At 45.6% G+C, this 23291-nt stretch overlaps 1 long non-coding RNA gene across 1 annotated transcript in view; it reads right to left on the bottom strand.

Annotated features, from left to right (window-relative positions):
• LOC308073146 overlaps window positions 1–21779 on the bottom strand; it is a 34539-nt gene extending 12760 nt beyond the window's left edge. The window contains exon 1 of the long non-coding RNA XR_013931932.1: window positions 1887–21779. This is a non-coding gene — a long non-coding RNA (uncharacterized lncRNA). The remainder of the gene's footprint in view (window positions 1–1886) is intronic.
• Between the last annotated feature and the right edge of the window lie 1512 nt (window positions 21780–23291).

Genomic DNA, 23291 nt, shown 5'->3' with positions numbered 1-23291 from the left:
CACCTTGTGGTTGCAACCTGGGGCACAGCATGGAGACATGGCAACAAAGCAGAAGGGGACCACAAAGCAGATGCTTTTCTGGTCAGTTTCTTGCAGTTGTTTGTAGAAGGATGGTGTTGCTTATTGTGTACTCAAAAGTGTGCTACAGAGATCATCTGACCATGACCAGGGAGTGACTGTCACATCTGTTCTCATTCAGCATAAAGTAGATATTAGTATTTGCTAGATGTTAAGGTATTGCCCTTATAAACCTTAAAGGTGTATTGAACTTGCTGAAGGGACAGGGTAGTGATGGCTATATGGCTTTCTTAGCGGCTTTGAATCATGCATTTAGTAGGAGGTGTCTATACAATACGATAAATCTGGGGTCATGACATTTGTCCAGCACAGGACATTAGGTCTGCGGAAGGGAGATACACCTGGGACATCTCTGCATGTCTTGGCTTTTCAGGCCACTAGCCTGAAATTGATTGTCCAAGAAGCTCTTGGGCAGCTGGAAGTTCCCAGGGGAGCTGGGAGTGAGATGCAATCGGCAGTGGGGCTGTGTGGGTCCTTCACCATGCCACCCCAGAGGAGCAGCGTGTAGCCCGGACTGCACTGCAGTGTAAAAAGGCCATGAGAATGGTTAGGGAGCCATGTCTCTGTATGTGTGAAGTGGTGAAACAACAATTGAAAAAGTGACTAAAGCCACAGGAATAAAAAAGCTGAATATGATGATATGAGAAGGTCTGGTTAGAGTGGGCTGTGTAAAGTGTTTTCAATGAACTGCTTTAACCAGGGAAGGGTTGTAGGCGAGGAAAAGCTTTGCTCTGTGTATTTCATCAGTTGAGAAAACAAATAGAGGTGAGGGAAAGGAATGCAGTGGAAACTAAACAGGGAGAATATTGTATTGCCTGCGATGATGAGTGGCACGGCCTCATATAGCACACAGCCTGAGGTGCTGGCCACCAGCCTTGGAGAGGGGGCTGAGATGAGTTACCCTGCTAAAGAGGTGAAGGAAAGAGAGTGTCACCGTCATGAGAGAGGCAAAGAGAAGGAAAGACTCAGTAAAATGAAATAGTGAGGAATTCAAAACCAACAGGAAAGTGGATGATTTCACACAGCACGAGCCTGGTGGGTCACAAATATATACCCCTGCCCCTCAGCCTGGCTCCATGAGTGTGGGATAAAGCGAATCAGGAGCTGGACTGAGCACACTTTGTTTGCTCATATTTTGTGTTCATTAATTCACTCATTCATTCATGAGCTGCCTTAAGGTGTTGCTAGAGTTAAATCCTGACAGGGGCACACAAACAAACCCAGCAAGCAAGGCACTTCCTCGAAGGGCTGTGCAGGAAACCAGCCCCCAGGGAATGCCGAGGGGAACACAGCAACCAGGCCATAACTCACTCTGTTAGTAACTTTTTTGCCTCTATCTCGTGGAGAGTTTATTTTGGCAGCTGTGGAGTGTGAGGAAAAAATGAGTGTTCCAGTTGTTAAGTGTTGCATATCTTTCCTGATTGGGAGAGAACCTGGATGGGATAGGACAGGCTTGTTTGCTGAGAGCAATGGGTGGAGTCCGCAGATGGAAGGACAAGACTTTCCAGCTAAAACCAAGAAAAAATTTCTTGGATGCCCAGTCTAGCTTGACAGCAGACAGAAAACTGCAGACTGGTATTTGTAAATGGAATTAATCTTGGTGGAAGTTTAGGGTAGGGCTTGACAGTGAATGCAGAGCTATATTCAGTTCCAGAAGGGACAGAGTTTTTTCTACAGTGTAATAACCTACGTATGTCAGAAATATTGCTGTAAGATCCTCTGGGAGACAAGTCACGTGTTTTTTTTCAAGGCAGCAAGGTAAGGCAATTTAGGGTTGCGTGTTGGTTGACAACTATCTAGTCACCTACCCGTCAAGTGGGAAAACTTGCAGAACCTGGTACAGGTCCCACAATCCTCAGGTGCTCACAGGGGATAAACATCAAGCTCAAAGAGAAGCGCAACATCAAAATAATCCTTCTCTTGCCACTCTCTATTGATGTGCAAAGAATGAGCATCTTACAAAGGTCTTTTGAAGAACTAATCCAAACTAAAGTTACATACAGCATTTTGTTGTAAAAGCTTGTGGGAGTGCTGTGTAAGCAGCGTTATCTGTACTTCTGGTTTTGTGTCCCTTTATGTGGCAAAGGAGTCGAGAGGGTGTCTCTGTATCAGCTTCCCTTGCTCGGGCAGCAGTAGCAAAGACAATGTAGCAGGAAGCATCTGACAGCCTCGGTGCATTCGTGTCCCTTGAGCAGGCAGGACAGGCCAGAACATCCTTTGGTGCAGGGACCAGATTGTGAGAAAACCCTGGCTTGTTTCTTCAACTTGGGTATGCATCTCCATACAGCAGCTACAGGACCTGCTTGTCTGCAAATGTGTGTTCCTGCTCTACAACAGCAGATTAACTTACACATTTTTCAGTCATGTGAACAGCAGGTACTATTGAGGTCCCTGAGGCCAATTAACCTCAAGGTTAATCAAGAGGATTAAGAGGTGGTAGATGGTACAGCACACTGTGGCCAGTCTGTCTGTGCTGTAAGTGGTTGCACGCTGGAACCTTTGCTCCCCAAAGCTTGTCTTGAAACCAAACATGAGCTGGAGTCTCTGCAGTTAAGACAACTGGTGAACTTGGGCTTGTGTGGGCTTCAGCCTGTGCTTGGCATCCAGCTGAAACAGACATAGGACATGACTGAAGGTACAGTGAAGCTAATGAAAATATAGATACCACTGATACTAGTGTCCCCAGAAAAGACCCGTGGGGCAGGCCATCAAAGGAGAAGTTGGTTTAAGCAACTGTCTCCTCATTCATCTTGGATCAAACTCCACCATTCTGGGCCTAAGGTCAGAAGCTGAAATTCATCAAACGTACTAGATATCACATGGCAGTTAGAGGCACCACTTTACCTTAAGCTTTGGTCAGTGTGGAGGGCAGTTCCCGTGATCATCTTGTTGGTTTAACTGTCTCAAGCCCTCTTGCTTACATTGCCCTACAGCCCTTCAAACCCTCAGTCTTGTAAGGCACATCGATATGGAGTCAATAACCTCTGCAGACCAAATCCTTTCAGCGAAACCTGAATACTTTTTAGTTACAATCCTCTATTTAACTGGGGTATTTTCCTCTACAGACAATCAGAAAATGTGTCCCCTTAGAGGAGATTCTGGCTGAGCTCATAAGTAATTTTAATTCTCATGACTGTAGAATAATCTTTTGTTTTGGCAGCTGCAGTGTCCAGCCTTTTTAATTTATTTCTTGGTGAGATTTGAAGCGCTTGGATTAAGCTCCAAGAAGTGGTGACCATAGCAAACATGAGAGAAGAACAAAACTCTTCCTTCCTCTTTCCCTTCCCTGCCTCTCGGAGGCTGGGTGTTGCACTGAGGTTTGGTGCCACGGAAACACCTCCTGCCTCCATGCAGATGTTCAAGCGATAAACCTTTCCTATCTCTTGTCCATGCACCATCTGAGGATGGATGAAGATCTCCAATAGGGTCAAATGTATCTGCATTTTAGTCGTGCGAGCTTCTTACTGATTTTAGAGGGTTGTGGTAGGATGAATAGCACAGGCATGCAGCAGAGGAATAGGCTACGAGAGGAATATAAACCACAAGAGTTTGGTGGGTTTGTTCCGTTTCTCTTTCTGTGAAACATCTGTTTCTTTTCAATAGCAGTAACAGGCTAGATGTTGCCCTGCTCTGTTATTGCAGTTCCTATTTGTATTGTTGTAAAGGCTAACTGTCAATGGCCACATCTCTCCTGATCACTGTGCAAATTGCTGCTATCTGGCACTGACACAGGCAGCAAAACTGTTCCCATCTGACTGGCAGATCTCCTTGATGTCTGTAGCTCACAAAGCAGTTCTGAAAGCTGCTGTCCCCTGGGAATGCCCACGTGCTGGGATTTATGAGGCTGCCTTGAGTAAAGGCCTAGAAATGTTGCCGTTGAGAAGAAAGTCTTTGTGCTACTATGTGTGTGTTATAGTCAAGCTGTTTTTTCAACAAGACAAATTCTGCAAACTTCTCCTTGTAATTTCTTTCCCCAGTTGACTATGCTATTTTGGGAGGAACTTTAATTTTTCCTTTTCTTGGCAACACTATCGTGATACCAAGGTTGTAAACAAAGGCTTTGGTTGAGAGTCATGAGGAGCACTGACATTATTCCAGTGGTGGACAATGAACGGTTAAATATACTTAATTGGCTTGTATGTTTTCTATCAGAATAACATGTTGAGTGCCAAATAACTAATACTCCATGGACTACTACAATTGCATACCAAAGCTACAAGAATGCCTCTGATAAGCTTTATCTTGGTCAGTGTTTATGCAAAGAAAGCCACTTCAAATGAATTATTGCAAGTTTCCTCCTTCCCCGAGTAAATTACTACATTCATTGCAAATTACATCCCAGCAAATTTTGAATGATTTGTGTTCCTGTGAAAAGGTTTTTCCTCTGTACACTCCGTGTACTTCCTATTATTCCATGTCCAGAGGATTTCTTTCCAGTGACTGGGCTCCCTCTGAACGTATTGGTGGCCTATGCCGAAAACTGATCATAGTAAATACTCAGACCGTTTCAGCTGTGGCTCTCTGTGTGTGTATTAATCCTGAGATTGGCTGAACATTAATAAAGATGAAATAGGGTTGGTTTGTTTTCCTGTGACTCCATCTGTTCCATGGACATTTCCATGTCTAGTAGATTTTACCCTGGTTGAGTATTTTATTGAAGTAAGGACTGATGAATGTGCTCTTTTTTAGAAGAATCTGCCAAAATAATAGATCATTGCACACACCCACGTATGAAAAAAACCCCTGTGTTGTAAATAGCACCTGTGATTATCATAAACAAAAACATTTTACAAATGTAATTAATTTGTTGCTATTAAATGCTGTCATAATAATGTATGTTTCTATTCCTGATTTTTGCTGATTATTGTGAGCACCACAATATTTTGGCTTTGTACAGTACAAGGAAATAGTAAAATGGAAAGCTGTACGGTTTTTAAAAGCTGTCATGAAAATACTTCCATTAGTGGGTAGCCAAATAAAAAGATATTTAGTAAACATGAAAACAGGCATATAAGGGCATGCCTGCATGGATGGATGCAAACAGATGTGAGCTCCTCTCTTGCTCTCCAAGCCAACTGGGCACAAGCCAGCTTCATCCAGAAGCCATGAAGCCATGTTCATGCAGTGCTGGGCTTAAATCTTACACCCTGTTTGTTAGGAGCGTTCCTTATTCCCCTCAAGTAGCCAGATAGCTCATGCGAGCACAGCGCTATGCTGAAGCCAGCTTGAGTCAAGCTGGCATGGAAGGCAGACAGAGGAGCCCGAGTGTGTCTGCGCCCATCTGTGTAGACATGCCCTAAGCCAGGCTGGGTGAAATCTGGAACCTCAATGAAAAATGCTGTTAATTAATTCAATAGCCCAAAATTTTGCCTGCTGTCAGCATGAATCTGTATTGGACAAGAAGAATGTTTTTCCACTTCCTGAGCAGACAAAATAATGGAGTTTGTATCTTTGAAGTTGGAGATGACAAAATTGACTTAGATTACTTCTGTTTGAAAACGCCTTTCTTTGTGTTTTCATCTCAGGTTGGGTGCTCATGTAGTTCCCATCCCCGCAGTGCCTGGACACCGTGTGGTCTTTGATGTACAACTCTAACAACACCCTCGTGAGAAGGGAATATGCTGTTTTCCCCATTGGGTTGATGGGGAACAAAGGCCCAGAGGAACAGAGGGAGCTTTCCCAGGGCTACGTTCTTCCTCGTGCAGTGGCATCCTGAACCAGTTCCTCCAAGGAGTGATGAAGTATCCCAAGCCTCCTTCAGAACTTCCCTTTGGTGTTTTTTTCATACAGAAAAGTTGGTGCCTTTGCTTTTCTAAACTCTAACAAGTGTAACAAGTCACCTGGTGACCTGGCAGCAGGAGGGAAGTATGGGCAGGTCACTCTGGTCCATGGCCACTAAGAGACATGTGTGGCCAATACTTGGTCTCATGTCCTGGCCTCTGACCATCCAGACAATTTCAGTGTTAGCTATTGCCTTGGCACAGATATGGCCTGCATCAACTCACATTCTCTGAGCTGGTGTCCTGATACCATCTGGGGAAACACATAAGCACAAGGCTGTTCCCAAAGCTTGTCCTCTTGGGATGGGAAGAACATGCACTCGGCAAGCCTCTCCTGTGTGCCCAGAGCTGCTTAATGGCCCCTCACCCTGTTTTATCTGGCCTTTTAGGCATCACATCACTTCATTTGCAAAATGCCCCCATGGACTTCCTGGGGAAATGGGGACGCTGCCTGTCCTCACCCTCAGTTGGGACAGGATGGAGGGGGGCAGAACACCACACCGTGGGAAAACATCTGAATTACAAGCCCCTTTGGGGGTGAGTGACTTCATACTGATGACCTGCAAGAAGCAAAGCAGGCTGAATTAGTGCAATAAATTGTTAATTAGAAGGAGATTGCATTAATGTTACAAAAATATTTCTGTGCTGTTTTTCCACTGGTACTGTCATGGAAGCTGAACTATCTAGCCATGCATCCTAGACAGGATTATGCCTTTGCTCATCTGATTATGGGTGTTTGACTTAGTAAAGCCTTTGGGCTGGCACAGCTTTTGCGTCAGTACACAGTGGGAAGAGCTGGGATGTGATGTGAAACAGCAGGGGCTCAGACATTTGAGGACCATGCAGTTGGCAAGCAGGGCACAGGCATTCATCTCATCCCAGGCAGTGCGAACGGGTGGCCAGTGCTTTGCAGGTGCAGAAGGGAGATGTGTTTTTAGGGCACTTCTTGATTCCCAAGGTAGGCAGATGTGCTTTGAAGCAGCTGAGGTTTTTGAGCTGTTCTCATGGCTCCTCCACTTGCCTAAGGACAGGGAATGGGGCCGGGCTTCAAACGATGAGTTGAATCCTGCCCTCTTTGAAGTTGTTGGCAGAAATTCCTGGTACCAGTTATGAGGTCTGTGTGCCTGAAGGAGCTACAGCAGAGCAAAGCACCTTGTCTCTGGCTGGCCAGTTTAACTGGAGAGCCTGGCACCACTTGGTCCAGCGGGACCCTATGGGCACACAAGCAACGTCGGTCAGGCTGAGGTGCAGAGTGCTTCATGTACCTGTGCCCAGAGACATCATTAAAGCACCCTGTTAGTATTTATTACAACCCAAACCTATTTCCTTCCTCCTTTGAGAGCCCATACTTAACTGCTATGAACGGCCCTGAGTCCTGGGGTGTACAGGCAGAGCTTAATGGTCTCCAGGCAGGGTTTGCAGTGTTGAAAATTAGATAAACAAAATAGCTCATAGAAACAAAGCCAATTTGATCTGGAAGCTGTGGAAGAGAGAGAAACGACGTTATCAGCCTCTTGGCATGGGGATATTTGCGTGTGTGTTTGCTTGGCTGTGTTTCTGATGCCTTGAGCTTCTACACATGGTGCCTGGCACAGCTGTAGTGGTAAAACGCAAGAGTGAGAGGAGCTCATGTGACTGGTGGTGGTTGGCCTTGAATTTTCATATAGGTAATGTGGCCCTGTGTTCTTGACCTGCTCCTGTAGGCTTGTCATGTTCTTCAGTTTGCATGATCTGGCACAAAGCTATAGGAGTTAATACACCAAACCATTCTATGGCATGCAGTGGGCTGCAGCCATGCAAGAGACAGGACTGTGGAGCATCACAGCTCTGGATGTATTGCACTGGCCCAAACATATGAAAATTATTATAAAAATTCACTTTACCGTGTAGTCACTGATGACACCAATCAAGCACCCCATATGTTGAGCTTGTCCTCTGGCTGTCCCCATGCTCTTTAATACCAAGGGCACCAACAGAATCCAGAAAACCAGAACTGGATGCTGCTGAAATTTGCTTTTATGTTTTAGGGCTGTAGTGGCATAAGATGTGTTGGGTCACTGCTGCCCAGAATTTGCTTCAACAGCAGCTGTGTGCAGTGCAGCTCCCAAGGAGGATCTGCTTTGTCAGCTGCATGGATGGTCCCAGCTGGGTTGAAAGGGAACACCATGGCTCCACTATGTGTCCACTCCTTTTAAATTTGTTTCCCATTATGCAAAATACCAGACATGTGTGATGCCATCTTACATTTAGATCAATAGAGTAGATGTTTGCAGGACTGCAAAATCTCTGAGGCAGATCAACCAGTCATTTGCCCTCCATTTATTTGACTGCTGTTGTTCTCTGTAGTCTATTCCCCCCCCGCCAAGACAGTTTTGCTATCAAAGTCCTGCAGCTGACATATTTCTAATCATCCCTTTATTGCAGTCTATCTTCTGTAAACAATTAATGAACCCTCTTTGGGAGTTGGAGTTATTGTGCTAACTTCCTAATTACTTAGCTTTTTTTGGCTTTTTTATTGCTTGGCAAGAAAGATTTAGTGGCCAGAAGACATTAATACGGTTACTTTCCAAGTTCCTGGGCTTTGGTTAATCACTCCAGCTGAAACCTGTTGATATTGGATGATTTCTGGAACTTTACTGTGTGAGTCTTTATAGTACATTTAACAAAAGAGCAATAAATGAGCTAGGTGGCAGGCATATTTCTGTGACGGAAATTGCTTTTCCCTTTGGGACAGGATCCAAAGACCACTGGACTGAGATTCTTTCCACCAGCTCAGTGGGTGTTTTCTCTGATGGCTGATGGGGGGTATCAGGAGGACTGTCACCCAGTCACTTACGGCTGGGACTCCTTTGCTCTCATTGCACCTTGTTTGTACGATGGTCCTAGGCAGGAGCTGTTGATGAAAAGCCTGTGTTGCTGAGCCTACATCCTCCTCTTGGGGATCTGGAGGTATCTAATCAATGTGAGCCGTGCTTAGTAATTCTGCTTAAGAAAGCCTTTTCCCTGAGGAACCTCACTATTTATGTTGTTGTTCTAGACTAACTTGTACAAAGCAAAATGATTTTTAATGTATTTTTCCTCCTGATGCAATGGTGATTATGAATTACAGCTTACACATTAGCTAGATTTGCTGCATGAGATTACTCAAGGAATCTCAAAATCATCTTTGATTGAGCTCAGATATATCCACCATAACAAACTGACTCAGACTAGCCTGTTTTGACTGTGAACACTGGCCCATTCCTTTTATCTCCTCAGGTTGTGCCATCATTCTATCTACATGCTGAAAGCTTGCTTTGTTAAGTTGGTGAAAACTAGTTACTCATCAGACTTGGAAGGGGTCCGCTGTCCTGTCCTGGCAGGCTGCTGCTCCCGACTAGTCCAGGGCACCATGTTCATCTGAACTCTGAGGAAAAGGAATTCCTCCCACCATTTTTCAGGCATTTCAATGTCAGCATTACATAATTCATGTACTGTTCAAGCCATGTTAGCATTGCTTTTTCTTGATTGCTCCATACAATAGCGCTATGTCAGCGTATTAGTTGTTTTATTCTTCCAAGAGCTTGGCTCGATCCTTTACATATGCTAGTGCTCTCATCCGGCCAGTGTTATAGGTCACTGCGTGAATAACCTTTACGCAGGGAAACTGAGCTTTCATGCTCCGTGCCAGGCACTGTACAGGATAGTATTAATGAATTTCAGGAGGGGAAGGGCTGAGGAAATGCTGAGGTTTGGTGCCTGGATTACCCATGGCAGGGAGGCTGGAATGACATAGTCTTTAGGGTCCCTTCCAGCCCAAACCATTCTCTGCTTCTCTGATTCATCCCGCCTTGTTTCAGCACCAGAGGATGTGCCTTGCCTTAGGACTCTGGTGACCAGGGATCCTTCTTCCTTCAGTGGGAAGAGACAGACCCCTCTAGAGGGAAATTTGCATTTTCAGTGGTTGCGTTGACTTTCTGGAGAAGCCCAGCTCTGGCTGCTGACCACAGGGGAAGCTTGATGGGACCCATACCACCCTCACGACCTCAGAGAAGTGTCTGCCATTGCCTTTGGATGTTACTTCTACACGGGCAAGAGGTACCTGTTATGACTGGAGGCCCAAAGCTTGAATGTGGTCTGGTACCCAGGAAGGGTTAATCATGTCTCTCAGTGGAAGAACTGGAGAAAGCAGTAATGCTGTGCTTCCCCCGTTTCTCCCCAGGCCCAGGCCAGTAATTATTCATCTGGGATATGGGAGACTCTGATGAATTATTTTCCTCTGCTTGATGAGACTTGAACTTGCTTTCCCCAAAGAAATGTCCAAATGCAGCTCTCAAAGCCTCTCCCAGGCTCTAAAACTTTTAAAGATGTTCCCATTTGTATAAAATAATTAAATTGCCACTGAAACAGTCCAGGTCTCTCCACTTCCCAGCTTAAAGCCCTAATAACAGGGTGTAATGATTCAGGAAACCTGCCCACACAATTTGTGGCTTCTGTTTGAAGGTCTGAGATCTCAAAGCTTACCTCCATCAAGAAACCCTCTCTGGCTGGGTTAACAACTCCCACCAGGGTCTTTCCATCCAACAACCGGGTGCCTTAAGCGGAGATGATCCTCTTCAAATGCAAGCATCATGGACTGCACTTTAGGTCCTGTGGAGAAGTACTGTGTTCAGGGAAATCACCTGGCCTGTGGCGGGGACAGCAGGCAGCTCTCTGTACTGGACGGCACTCATCTGAGGGGAAAGCTGAAAAAAGGGCTGATGTGGAGAGCAGGCTTTTCCCCAGCTCAGGCTCATGGAAAACTACCTGGCTCAGGAGTCTCACCAGGGCAAAAGGACCTCACCAGGAGGGTGAACTTTACGTGCTTCAGTTCAGTTTTGATTTTCGAGCCTGCATACAGTGAAGCCGTGAGTTTTCCAGGCTCTCTGTACCATAGATTTGCTGCTGGGGACAGCTTGGTGGGCCATGAAGACTTAGGCCCCTTCTGTAGCAAGTATATTTCACTCCAAATGAAATTTTTCCCATTAGCAATGATATAAATAAACAGTAAAAAATTTTCATGCAGTCAGTAAGAAGCACTGTATTTCATCGGCATTTGAACAGGGATTCATTAATGTTCTAGTTTTATTTTAACACGTTTTTCTAAGCATTAAAAAAATCTATTCGCTTTGCAGTAAAATATTTTATTTTCTGGTTGGGGGGTTCTATTTTAAACACATACATTGTGTGTGAGTTTATATATTTTTATATACATATGTATATGTATATACATAAAATATGTGTAAGTGTGTGTGTGTATTTTATATAATATAGGCCTGTGTGTGTCTATATTATATTTGGCCAGTATCCACTCTGGCCTCACTGCCCTGAGCTTAGAAACTAAACAGTTGCAGGCTTGGCTGGTGCTGGGATGGGGGACCACCTGGGAACCTGGGTGCTGTGGGGACCGGCCAAGGAGTCGTGGTTAAACACGTGGTGAATTTTAGACCGCAAAAATTGCATGAGTGGAAAGACTTCATTTGGCACCATTGCGGCCGTTGAGCTGATGGATGGGAGTTAGGAAAAAAAAAAAAATTGCAAAAAAAAAAATCCCTCCTCCTCACAGTTGGGTGTGGTGCCTTAGATGTCTGAACAGCAGAGCCTCCCTACCCTCCGGAGCTTACACTCTGAGGCCTTGAACCTGAAAAAACAAAAACAAATATGCTTGATGGTATGCGTGTGAGAACTTGCATAACTGTTTGCAGGTCTGTAGCCCAGAGGGGAGCTCTGCGCAGGGAGCTGGAGCAAAGCTCGGGCTGAGCATTGGGGGAGGCTCTGGTGCGAAGTGGTGTCACCTTGGGCTGTCCCCACCACCCTTTGTCTGCCTGGCTCAAGCATGGTGAGGATGCCACCAGTGCTACCAGTGGGGAGTAATGATGTGGCCTTGAAGCTCTTCTTTTTTTAAGTACTGAAGCTGGTTTCACTGTTTTATATTTATGTGCATATGTGAGTGCCTCTAAAGAGCAGTGTGCCCATGTTTTCTGCCACCTCATCCCCGCTCAGGTACCAGGGTGGAGCACACAGTACTGGTGAGAGCATCGTCCCAGGAGGTTCAGCAGAAGTTTGAACCGAGGGTTTTGCTTTGGTTCACATCACTTCTGGAAGCCCTTTTTCTTGGCCTTCCCTGTGGGTAGGAGTGTGAATGCACTTACAGAAGCCCAGGGGACCACAGTATGTGGCTGTGGGACAGCCTGTGAAGACGCTTGTCCTGACTGGGCTTTGGGATGCTGCTCATCACCCTGTCACTTCTGCAGTCAGTGGGGTGTGTTCTTGGGGATGCTTTACAGAGCCAGGATGCATCTGCTGTATCTTTGTGAAACCTTTTCACAACCTGCTGCCAATACTCTGACAAGGATGATTTCATACTATACAACTCACTAGTTATTTATAGCAGGGCCTGGCCCTGGTGCTGTGTCTGGCGGGTTTCACCCCCCGGTGCATTGCCTACAAAGGCCCCGGGACAAAAGCAGAGATATGAATAAGGGCCAAGGATCATTACCTTGGGCAACAAAAGCTGTCCCAGAGAACAAAAATAGCACAGAAAGAGCCCACAAAGGGCGGAAAATCCTTCCTTCCTGCCAGCTCGTCTCCAGGCCTTGCCTCCAGCGCAGGGGAGTGCAAGGGCAGGCGATACCCTCGGAGAAGGAGCTGCAACAAAGAGCGCATCAGCACGTCCCCAGCCCCGGGCTACCTTTGCAGCCCTACCATGCCCTTCCCTGAATGCCGCCCCATTGTGCGGGGATACAATGGCGGAGAACCCCACAGTGACACTGAATGAGTTACAATGCCAACATCTGTGTGACAGTTTCTTTGCCGGGTGATGGAGAAGAGGCAATAAATTCCTGATAGGCTGACTTGGGAGAGCAGTCACCCATGGCAGGGCTGGGGCACGCAGGGATGGAGTCGCCTATTTAACGCTGCCGCATGTGTCCCCAGCTCCCCGCCTGCGCCTGGAAACGGGGGGTCAAATGCTGCAGCCCCCCTCTGACAAGGCGCTGACGAAAGTCAACAGAGAATTAGGGACAGGCAGCAGCGACCGAGCCATTTAGCTCATCTTCTTGTTGCTGTCTGCTCTTTGTTCAGCTTAATGTGAATTGACCCGGCGATTGTTGGACTGTCTAATTCTTCATGCCAGAGCCTACATGCCTGCTTTGGTTTTTTTTGTGTTTTTATTTTAATGAAATTACTTTCTCCAGCTGCCTCCTCTCCTCTAAAGGGGTGAAGCAGCCTGCAGGGGTGATAGGAAGTAATGACAATTTTAAGTTTGAGGAATGTGGGTCAAAATAAAATTGAATACAACTCATGTCTGGCCAGTGCAGATATTTGAGCTCCCCTCTGCTTGCTCACTTGGACATGAAGCAACAAGAATGGATATTTTCTGTTTAAAACACAGCTACTCCTGACCTTAAAACTGCGTATTTCTCTTAATACAGCCTTGCTCTTTATCTCATGCAGGTTGTGTGGTATCACCTGGTGACTCCTGCAGCAGGGCCATCCCACCTGGCCGAGATATAGCAGCTCTTTAATAAGAATGCTATAATAATAAAATTTTCAACTTTGGGCTGAGATTGTGTTTTCTTTCCCTGCCAAGTGTCCGTCTACTCATTATCAAAGATGAGTTGCCTACTAAAAATAGGCCCCTGCATTTACATTTACGCTTCCCGAGGATCTTTTAAGAACCCAGAAGTGTTGATTAACAATCCTGTCACTGATTAATTATCAGAGTTTTAAGAGGCCATGTCTATCTGTACGGCAGTACAATCCCACGTATGTTTAAACATTCTTTCTGCTGCATTATACATCATCCTCTTGGGACTACTCCCCATCTGACTTGGGAAGCATTACAACTTTCAGCTCTTGTTTTTTACAAAGACCAACCTCCCTTTTAATGGTTGAACCTGTATAAACTTGTGGGTGAGCTAAAGCAAGTTTCCCTTCTGAATTCAAATGTCAGTATTTAGTGATGTACAAAATTGGTTTTGGCAAAGTTCCTCTCCAGTCAACACACTATCTCAAGTTAATTATTATAATTTGACCTAAAATTGTTACATGTTCTGGAAACTCTCTGAGATTGAAGGGAAATCCTTTGAGTTCTTAATCCCTTAGCGTGCCATCTAAAACCAACTAAAAGCTGATGCATTGATCTGTCTTTTGATCTTTTCTCCCTGAGACTATAATAAAACTGCTGATCCATGATACCCTCAATTTGTCAGCAAAAACACTGCATATTTATTTATTTATTTATTGTTATAGGGATCCTTAATTTTCCTTGGTCCCCCTAAACCTCTTATCTCCTAGTAAAGGTGCAGAAAGAATTGCGAAGATCAAAAAATAAAAATCACTTCTAAAAAGCATTAATTGATGGAGTTACAGCCAGTAGGACCAGAAGGGCCCATTAGCTCATCTAGTCCCAACCCCTATAAAATACAGAGGTCACAGAACTTCACCCGTTCACTTTTGTATTAAGCTCAATACTTTGTGTTGCACTGAATTGTATCATTCAGGGAAGTATGCAGTCTTAATGTTAACATGTTAAGAGAGAGATAATCCCCCTGGGTAAAAGGCTGAGCCTGCACAGCAACTAGAGATGAAATAAAAATAACCCCTCCACTCCCTTCTATTAACGTAGGATTTATCTAAAATATATTTTGTCTGCTTTCATCCAGTGTCCATAAAAACTTCTGAGATGTGACTTTTTAAATTTCATTTGACAAATTACTCCATTATTAAAGGAACTCTGGAAACAGCAAATGATATTCAACCTAACTGTACTATATTTAATTCCATTTCCTTAAAATGGACATACCTGTTATTATTCTCATTTTATTACACAAGTGCTTATATTTGCCAGTCAGGAACTGTGGTCTTCTACACTGTATAATGCAAAGGAAAAAGATGACCTTTGCTTTAAACAACTCATGCTCCATCGTTTTTCTCATTCAACCCCTCTAAGTTTCTTTTGCCTTGTTGGTGACTAGATCCTCAGTCTGCCTGCTTTGGCTCCATCACGTAGACACTGAAGAAGACCAAGCCATACAGCCCACAGTGTCTGAAGGGCTTGCTCACTTACACCCTAGGTGGTATAACTTGTTCAGTTACGTCCTATGAGGATCATCCTGCACTTGGGATAACTGTGAGCGGTAGCAGGGTTTGCCCCTTCTCATGTCCCAAAGTGGTGGACAAGCTGCTCTTTGCCTTGATACACAGCCACGGGCACGACACACTGGCTTTGTCTTGCCTCTTGCACATATCTAAATCTGTTCCTAGACAGCTCGGAAGAAATGTTCGTCTCAGGGGAGCAAGTTCCTTTTATCTGTTTGAGTCATTGGACTTCCGGGGGACCAATGTGATGTCCTGGATGGGATTTGGTGTTTGGCCTGACTGACATAGCTTCCCACCATGAACCCGCCATGCATTGTGGTGCGAAGCTCACCCTTGGTATGGTGCATTTAGGCTAAAACCCCCTTGGAAACAGGGGTTGTCTCCTACTGAGAACATACTTAGCATGTTTCAGGCTGCCTGGACATGCTGAACTAATGCAGGAGCTCAGAGTGTCTGATCACACTCAAAGCACTGCAAAAAGAGCTGAGCTCAGAAAGCTTGGCAGGGTTACAGCATGGGTCTTCTGTCATCATGGATGTATTGATGGGTTGGTGTCCATCCTCAGGCTCAGATCTCTCTCCTGTAAGGATGTGCATGTATGCTTGGGTCCATGCCTCACTTGCATTGCCGTATTATTTCACCTGGGCTCAGGCTGATGGCATGCTTGACCCTGCTACGCCTTTTCTCCAAAACTGCTGAGAACTTTTCTTATGTGGAAAGAAAGCAATTTTTGTCCAGGGTTAACCATAAACTTTTTTCTCCTCTCCTTCATAGCATCAATAATGGCCTGTCCAGAGCTCTCAGGGGATTCCATTGCCAGCAGTAGGCTATGGACAGAGAAAATCCAGCGTGACCTGCTCTGCTGGTCCCCATGGACAACCTGTCCTGCCTCTGTGGTGCCACTGTTGGCACTGCACGGCTGTTTGTGGGAGCCCTGTGTGGTGACAGAAGAAGGGTTTTCCTTGGAAGTGGTTTCATTTGTGTCTAAAAACTACTTTTTGCTCCTAAAAGACATGGAAATCAGAACTGCTGGAAAGGGTTAAACCCTCCAGTACAGTCACTGCCTGCTCTTAGAAAACTGCTTCTTCATGCACCACTTTCACAAAGTATTTCAGGGGATTTGGGTGTCTGAGGCATTTGAAGCACCTGAGTCATTCAATTAAAATCACTGGAGGTAAAAAATTGAGGCTGTCCGGTATTTCTCAAAGGGCTGATTTTTAAATTATTTTGATCTCTCCTTTTCCCAGGGCTGAGTGCTGCAGCCAGATGGCTAAAGGCAGCTCTTCCTTTTCTGCTTTCATTTTTGACTGTCACTTAGCACTTCTTGGTTGCAGAGGTCTCGACTCCCATACTGGAGGTTTCTCCCTTTGGCTTTCTTTAGGACAGTGGTCAAGGCAGGCTCATGGGAGAAATGTCTTTGAGTCCCCTCACCCTGAGGAAGGAGCTGAATCTAATTTTGCTGTTTCTTGGCCAGATGCTGTGGCTGCCATGGTGCTGAGAGCTTCTACCTCCCTCTTGGGATGTGTTTTCGGTGAAGGTGCCAGTGACTGCTGTGCATCATGCTGGTACACCATGTTCAATTGGCCCTGACATTATGTGATGGTGGAAGTCCCTGTTCAGGGGACTTGTGTGTCCCGGGTGGATTTGGGCAGGAAATTGATTATTATTTTTTTCTTGTTTTATCCATGGAGGAGGTATCTCTGGTCATGCACAGTAACAGAACTTGGATCTCTCACTTAAATGTGATGAAAATGTAGTTGTTTTCAGCAACTAGTTTTTCATCAAATGGGAAACTAAAAATGTGATGTACCTTCAGACTCACTGTGCTGTTAATCCAATATTGTGGCAACACGATTACAGCTGCCCCAGCATGGGGTTGGCACAGCAGGATCTGGATACCTGTGGCAGAGAGTGTGGAGAGGAGGGTTAGGAGACCTGGCAGGGCTGTGCAGCAAGGCAGGGATGGCTGCAATGCTTTCACTTGACGAAGTGGGAGCTAATGTACAGACCTGGAGGAACAAGGCTGGAGTGAAAGCTGCAGTGATGGTAATTAGTGTTGATGTTAATAGTCAGAGGACCATCAGGATTAATATTCTCATAGTTCTGCTCACCCTGTACATGGGTTAAATATTTCTTCCTGCCACCTGTAGGTTAGGATACAGCTCTAGAAATCTGTCCTGGATACTGAGGCATTAACATTGGCTTTTTATTATTTGTAACTCCATTCAGACCTCATGAATATGGTTAGCAATCCTTTAGAGCCACTCAAACGGACACTCTGTGTGTCGTGCAGGGTTTGTTGGGATGGGAGTGGAACCATGGTGTGCCTGGGAAACAGAATAGAAATCTAAGAATCTCAGTTCACATTGTCTTTGCTGATATCCCTATGGTTTGGTTTTATACCTATTCATTTGTGCCAAAGAGAGGGATGCCTCCAATTACACAAAATCTGATTGCAAGCAGAAGGTTGGGAGCTGGCATTAAATTTGGCTACTCAGGCATGTTTGCACAGAGGGAGTGTGGATCCAAGGTACGAGAGCTGTTCCTGTCTTGGAATAGGAGGCCTCACTGTCATGAAAATAAATATCTTTGTGTTCTTCAGGGATCAGATTAACTGGTCCCTCGTTCCACATTAAATTGAATTTGTACATTCCCCCAGTCTTTTTATTGTGCCTCTTTGGGACTGTATCAGCAGCTGCTTGGGTAAATGCCAAGTGAATGGGACTGTGCAACCACTTTGCACAGAGAAAAACAAGCTAAGTGAACCTATGTTTGGAGATTTGCTGTGGATATTGATGGAGGGACATGAAGATGCCTACTCTGGGTTTTGCTCTGGGTATGCAGCATCCAAAATACCAGCTCAGATGCCAAAGCAGCCATAGAAGCAGGGACTAGTACAAGAAGATCTCGAGCTCTTGGGAGGTGACCCCTTTCCCCTCTGTCTCTGTCCATCTGGGTTTGGCTCCCGTAGTGGTCTTACTGCTGCTGAACCCATTCTAGCTCCTGCGATAGCATCAGCCTCAGGAATCCTAATGAAGAAAAGACTCCATGTGGCCACAGCTGCCTCAAACACAATCCTCCAACTTTCCTTGGAGCAGGTGTAAAATGATGTCAATTGCTGTCTCCTTTCCTAAGCCCCTTGACTTTAGAATGTTCCCATTAGAGGACAGTTATTTTCTCTCCCCTACCCAAAGTATTGCAGCACTGGGCTGCCCCTAGAGCAAGCTGCAACTCCCTGTCCTCTCTAGTTCAAGCTGTTCTGCTCCAAGGCTTGTCCAGGCTTGGCACAAAGATGCTAACACACTCATACTGATACATTTCCAAATGAACAATGACATATTTTCAACTAAGCAGCTTTATCTTTTCCTGCTAACACCTGCTAAAAAGCAGCTCCTTCTGTCCACACTGGGATTTGAAAACTTGCTTGTTCAAATATTTTAGCTGACACGTTTCAGAAATGCTCTTTTAGCTGCCACCAGGATAAACAGGACATGGAGTGAGTGTTCCTTCCCCACCTGTGAATTTGAGGCTAATGACAAAGCCTGGTTGATTTGAATGGTGCAGGATCAGGTTCGAAATGAGTGAAAAGCCCTCTTTGCTTTCACTCAGCATCCATGTTGGGGTGGGAGAGGAAAGCTTCACAGGCCCGGCTGTTAGCTGCAAACACCGACCTACTGCCATTTAACACCTCTTTTTCAGCTGAGCTTCCAAGTCAGAACAATTTGTCCTGACACCTACCATTCCTCTTCCACTCTTTTCTGATGTTGTCTTCAGCTTTGACTCATTTCTCATTGCCCATCTAAAAGTATCTAAACTTAATCAGAAAGATGACTAATTCTTTATTTTCAAAGGAACTGGCATCAGGTACCTCTGGCAAGATGAACAGCCTCCCAAGCCAGTTGGATTGAGCTCCTTCCTCCCCCTTCATGAGTCAGGTCAGGTCAGGATTACCTGAGGTCTCATCCTGAAAATCCTCCAACCTCATCCACACATGGAACTACTTGTATAAGTCAAGGAAGAGCTGTGTGAGTGAAGATTACAGGGCTGGGCTCACAAGTTTCAGGCCTCTTGGGGAAGGAATCATCATTCACCGTTTTCTTTACTAGTTACACAGAGACAAACCAGCAGAATAGCTCTCCTAATGAGGGGGGCAAGTTAAAGCTCAATCATGATGTCCTTTCTGGGCCAAATCCTGCCTACAGTGAGCTCACTTGCAGCTCCTCAATCCCAGGGTGCTCATGTTGAACGTACCACGTCCTCTATTGGGTATAAGGAACAACCCCATGTGTAGGGGGTGGGCAGAATCCTGCCATTAGTTAGTGAATTAAAAACAAGATACTGCTCCTCCTGATGCATAAGGAGTGTAAGATATAAAGCTGGATGGACCCTGGGTCCAAAACTGTAGGCAGGGCTATGGCAAGGTTTATTTCAGGGCAAAATCTGGTAGAACCTAGTTAAACCACCCTTCATGTGACGGCACCTCCCAAGCCTTGTGCAGTCGCCCATATTGAGCAACACCACCTCTTACCTTCTTCCCTTTCACACCGTGCCCCAACCCTCACCTGCCTAGGCCTTGCTTTGCCAGCCTGGAGTTGTGTGGCACCTTGCTTTGGTGAGAGTTTTGCTGAAGATGGTGGACTGTGCCAGGAGGAGATCCTAGACAATGGGAAATCCATGGGGGTTTTCACAGGTCTCAAAGAAGGTGATGGAAAGATGGATTGGATGGTGGGGCCAGGTGAGGTTAGCTAGCATGTTGATTATCATTGGAAAAAGACAAGAAACCTGGTGAACATACTTTCCTTAAGGCCACCACTAGGGTCTTATGTGTTCAGTGGTGGCAAAAAAGCCTTCACTGTGTGTAATCTAGAAAGAGGACTTTGCTTCCCCAATACATTTTCTTGAAGTTACTAGTGTTCGGTAGTGTTAGTAGGGAAAGGAATGAGGAGAAAAACCTCTATTTATGACTGCAGTGGGATCTAACTTGCATTAGCTGGGCTTGTTGGTCTAAGATGGGTTTTCTAAGGCCAGACATTGTCCCCTGCAGCTATTGATGTAAGCAAATAATTCTGTTTGGCACAGCTTTCATAGCTTCAAAGCTCATTTTCATTTTTTATAGGAACGGGACAGAATTTTTTGAGAATGGTGTCCTAAAATGGAATCTCTTAACATTACCGGTTTTGGGTCAAAAATGTTACTTGAAAAACCCTCACACCATACCATGACACCTCTCTCAGCTAGAGACTCCTCAGACTTCCAGCAAATCTTCCCCAAATACATTGTCAAGCCCAAATGTCTACCCAGGATGGCTATGCTTTGATGTGGTGACACATTTTGACAAACGAGCTTTTCAGTGTTTTTCCTTTGCTGCCTTGAAGCCCATCTGTACACAACATTTGAAATCTCACTTCACAAACCTCTGTTTCTAATGAATTTATCCATGGGTCAGTGCTCCCAGTAAAGATCCTTGCACACACACCCTCACTGGTTTCACTAATTCCCTCACTGAGAAACTGAACCTCTTCTAAACATACCTGTAAGGCTGTAAATCCACTATCAGTCATTAAAAGCGGATCTACTTGCAGAATATACTCATTTTCCAAGCAGATAAACCTTTGGGGGCTGATTGTGCTCTAACCAATGGAGCTAAGCCAGTTTGCTCCAGTTGGCCTCTTCTTTAAAATAAAGTGATGAAAATGGGTCACACAAATGGTAATTGCCTGATGATTTTCATTGCCCTGAGCTGACTGGTTTTTCAGTGTGTTTTATGATCAAAGTGTGGTGTGGATGGCAATGGTCTGCTGTGTCTCAGGTACATTCCTCTTCCAGTTCTTGCATTTGGCTGGTTTGCTACAGATGCGTCTTTGACTATTCACACCTCATTTCAGATGTGGATGTAACTAGCAGTTTTTATTTGATGTGAAAAAGAGAAGTAATCACAGTGCTTGGAAGCAAAAGGCTCTGTTTGTTTTCTGATGCACACAGGGATTCCTGTTTTGCCGCTATGATGTACATATTTCATAGTGTTGCAGACAGCTTCTGTCAATTAACGTGAATTATGGCTCCAGAAGCATTCATTTACCATAAACCTGCAGTACATTAACTCCTGAGTTTCAGCCCCTGCCAGTGGCAAATTCACTGCAATGCAAACAGAAGTAATTTTGAAACTTGTGACTAGAAAGACATTTCTCTTGAGGGACTGCTAGTTTGGATGCTGGGGGGGAACTGTTTTGGTGTAGCTCATGACTCTGTTGGGGACACTTTGCATATCAAATTCAGGCTTCTGCTGGAGTGTGGGGCTTCTTGCCTCCCACTCTGTCCCCAGCTAGAGAAGGAAAACCCTTGCGCCTGGTGTGGCGATAGTGGTGCAGGATGGTAAACCTGGCCTGTACATTCTTATGAAGAACAGCTGAAGGGTGAGAAGAGCCCCTCCTGGCACAACCCAGGATTCCCTGCTAGGGAGACTCAAGAGCCCATCCAAGGAAAACCCAAGAGCTCCCCTAGGACAACCCCCTAGCTCACTCCTCTCCTTCCTTCCACCTCTGCCCCAGGCTATGTGGTCTTGTGGCCCCTCCTGAGCTCTGGGGCTCGCCAGCCCCCTCTCTGAGCTGTTCACCATTAGTCCAGCTGCCCCTTTCTTTAAGACAGGCATCCTCAAACTACAGCCCGCAGGCTGGATACGGCCCCCCAGGGTCCTCAATCCAGCCCCCGGTATTTACAGAACCCCCCGCCGGGGGTTGGGGGGGGGGAAACCAGGCAGCTGCAGATGACTGCCTGCCACTGCATCTGCGCGCCGGCCCCCTGGTTAAAGAAGTTTGAGGACCCCTGCATTAAGAGGTAGATTAGTATTCTGGTGGTCAAGCATGTTGAATAGGCTCATGGAAGAGTCTGTCAGGGAATAGAGCAAGGGTGTGTGACTAGGAGATGGGAGATGGCATGGGGGGTTGATGGAACGCCCCAGGGTTTCAAAAATCATGAGTTAAATTTGCTGCTTCTTCTGGCATTGCAACCTGGGAACTCAGGTTTCTTGAGAACTCTGTAGACCTCCTGGTAACGTTTCATACCTGTCATGGGGGAAAAGACTTACAGGTGTAAACAAGAGTTTATCTTAGAGAGCAAAGGGAGACGGTTGCCTGCAGGGTCTGTATCCATGCAGATAACCCACCAGGGCTTGTCTTTTAATAGCAAGGAATGCAGGGTTTACATATTTTTATAGGCAGAAAGAGTTCACAAAGATTTGTAGAGGACTTTCCCTTTGGGTCTACAGATGGGGTGCTGGTCTGTGACAGCATAACCTATGTGTGTAGGTATTTAGGCAGCGTGCTCAGGCACTCCACTGCAGAGAGTAGATTTTGGGTGGGGGTCCTGAAGTGGTGCTCAGCTGAGTTCCCATCTCTACCTCTGCTACAGTCATTTTAGAGTCTTTGGTCCTTTACCTAGTCTAGCCTGTGTTTTAATTAGCCATCTTTAAAATGAAGGCAAGAGAAAGCACTAAGCCAGGCATGTCGATGCAGTGTGCAGATCTTCTGCTGAGGTGCTCCATAAAAGCATCTAGGCTGGCAGATAAGGCAAACATTGAAATGCTGGTTAGAAATCTCCCCTGACCACAAGGGAAAGGTAACTTCTCCTGCATGGACTGTTCAGGCTGTTGGCCCAGGCTCTTTGCAACACCAGCTCTCTGGTTTTTCTCAAGCTAGGCCAGGTCTTTGATGCTCATGTCTGCTTCCATGATAGAGTTTTCCTAGGCAGCTGGGTAGGATTCAGTCAGCCAGAGTAGCCATACCAGCTGCTCTGTTCTACTATGAACCAGAAAAACTGGCTAAGCTGCTAAAGGAAAGAGTTCCCATGGACTGGGCAATCCTCTGGTGGGGCAGAGGCAGTGCAGGCCAATTCCTGCTGCCAGCATGCGGACTGGTTTACAGCTGGGGAAAGTGCCAGCGGTGCCTGTCTCTTGATGCGTGATAAGTGAGCTTGTACAGATGAAGTTCAGATGATGACAGCAGCCTTCAGAGACCTTTGACAGTGACCTGTGCATTGGCTGAGTTGGCTTTAGTCTGTAGCTCATCAAGTGAAGACCAAATGGTTGCAATGCTCACCAGTAGGTTTTCCAGTGCTGCTCTAATGTGGCTGTGCTGATTGACCTATGCTGATCTTTCCCATAGATGAAGAATAGTTTCTTTGCTACAATAATGCACTGCTGTGATTTTTTACATCTCTGTACATCTCCTGAATGGGTTACAGGGTGTGGGTGTGTGTTTTTGACCTAACAGTCACTTTTCACTCTGTGTGTATAAGGCATAAGGAGCAGTTTGAGGA

This window comes from Falco punctatus (assembly GCF_963210335.1).
Source record: "Falco punctatus genome assembly, chromosome: 1".
NCBI classification, from domain to species: domain Eukaryota; kingdom Metazoa; phylum Chordata; class Aves; order Falconiformes; family Falconidae; genus Falco; species Falco punctatus.
This window is presented reverse-complemented; position numbering and strand designations above follow the sequence as displayed.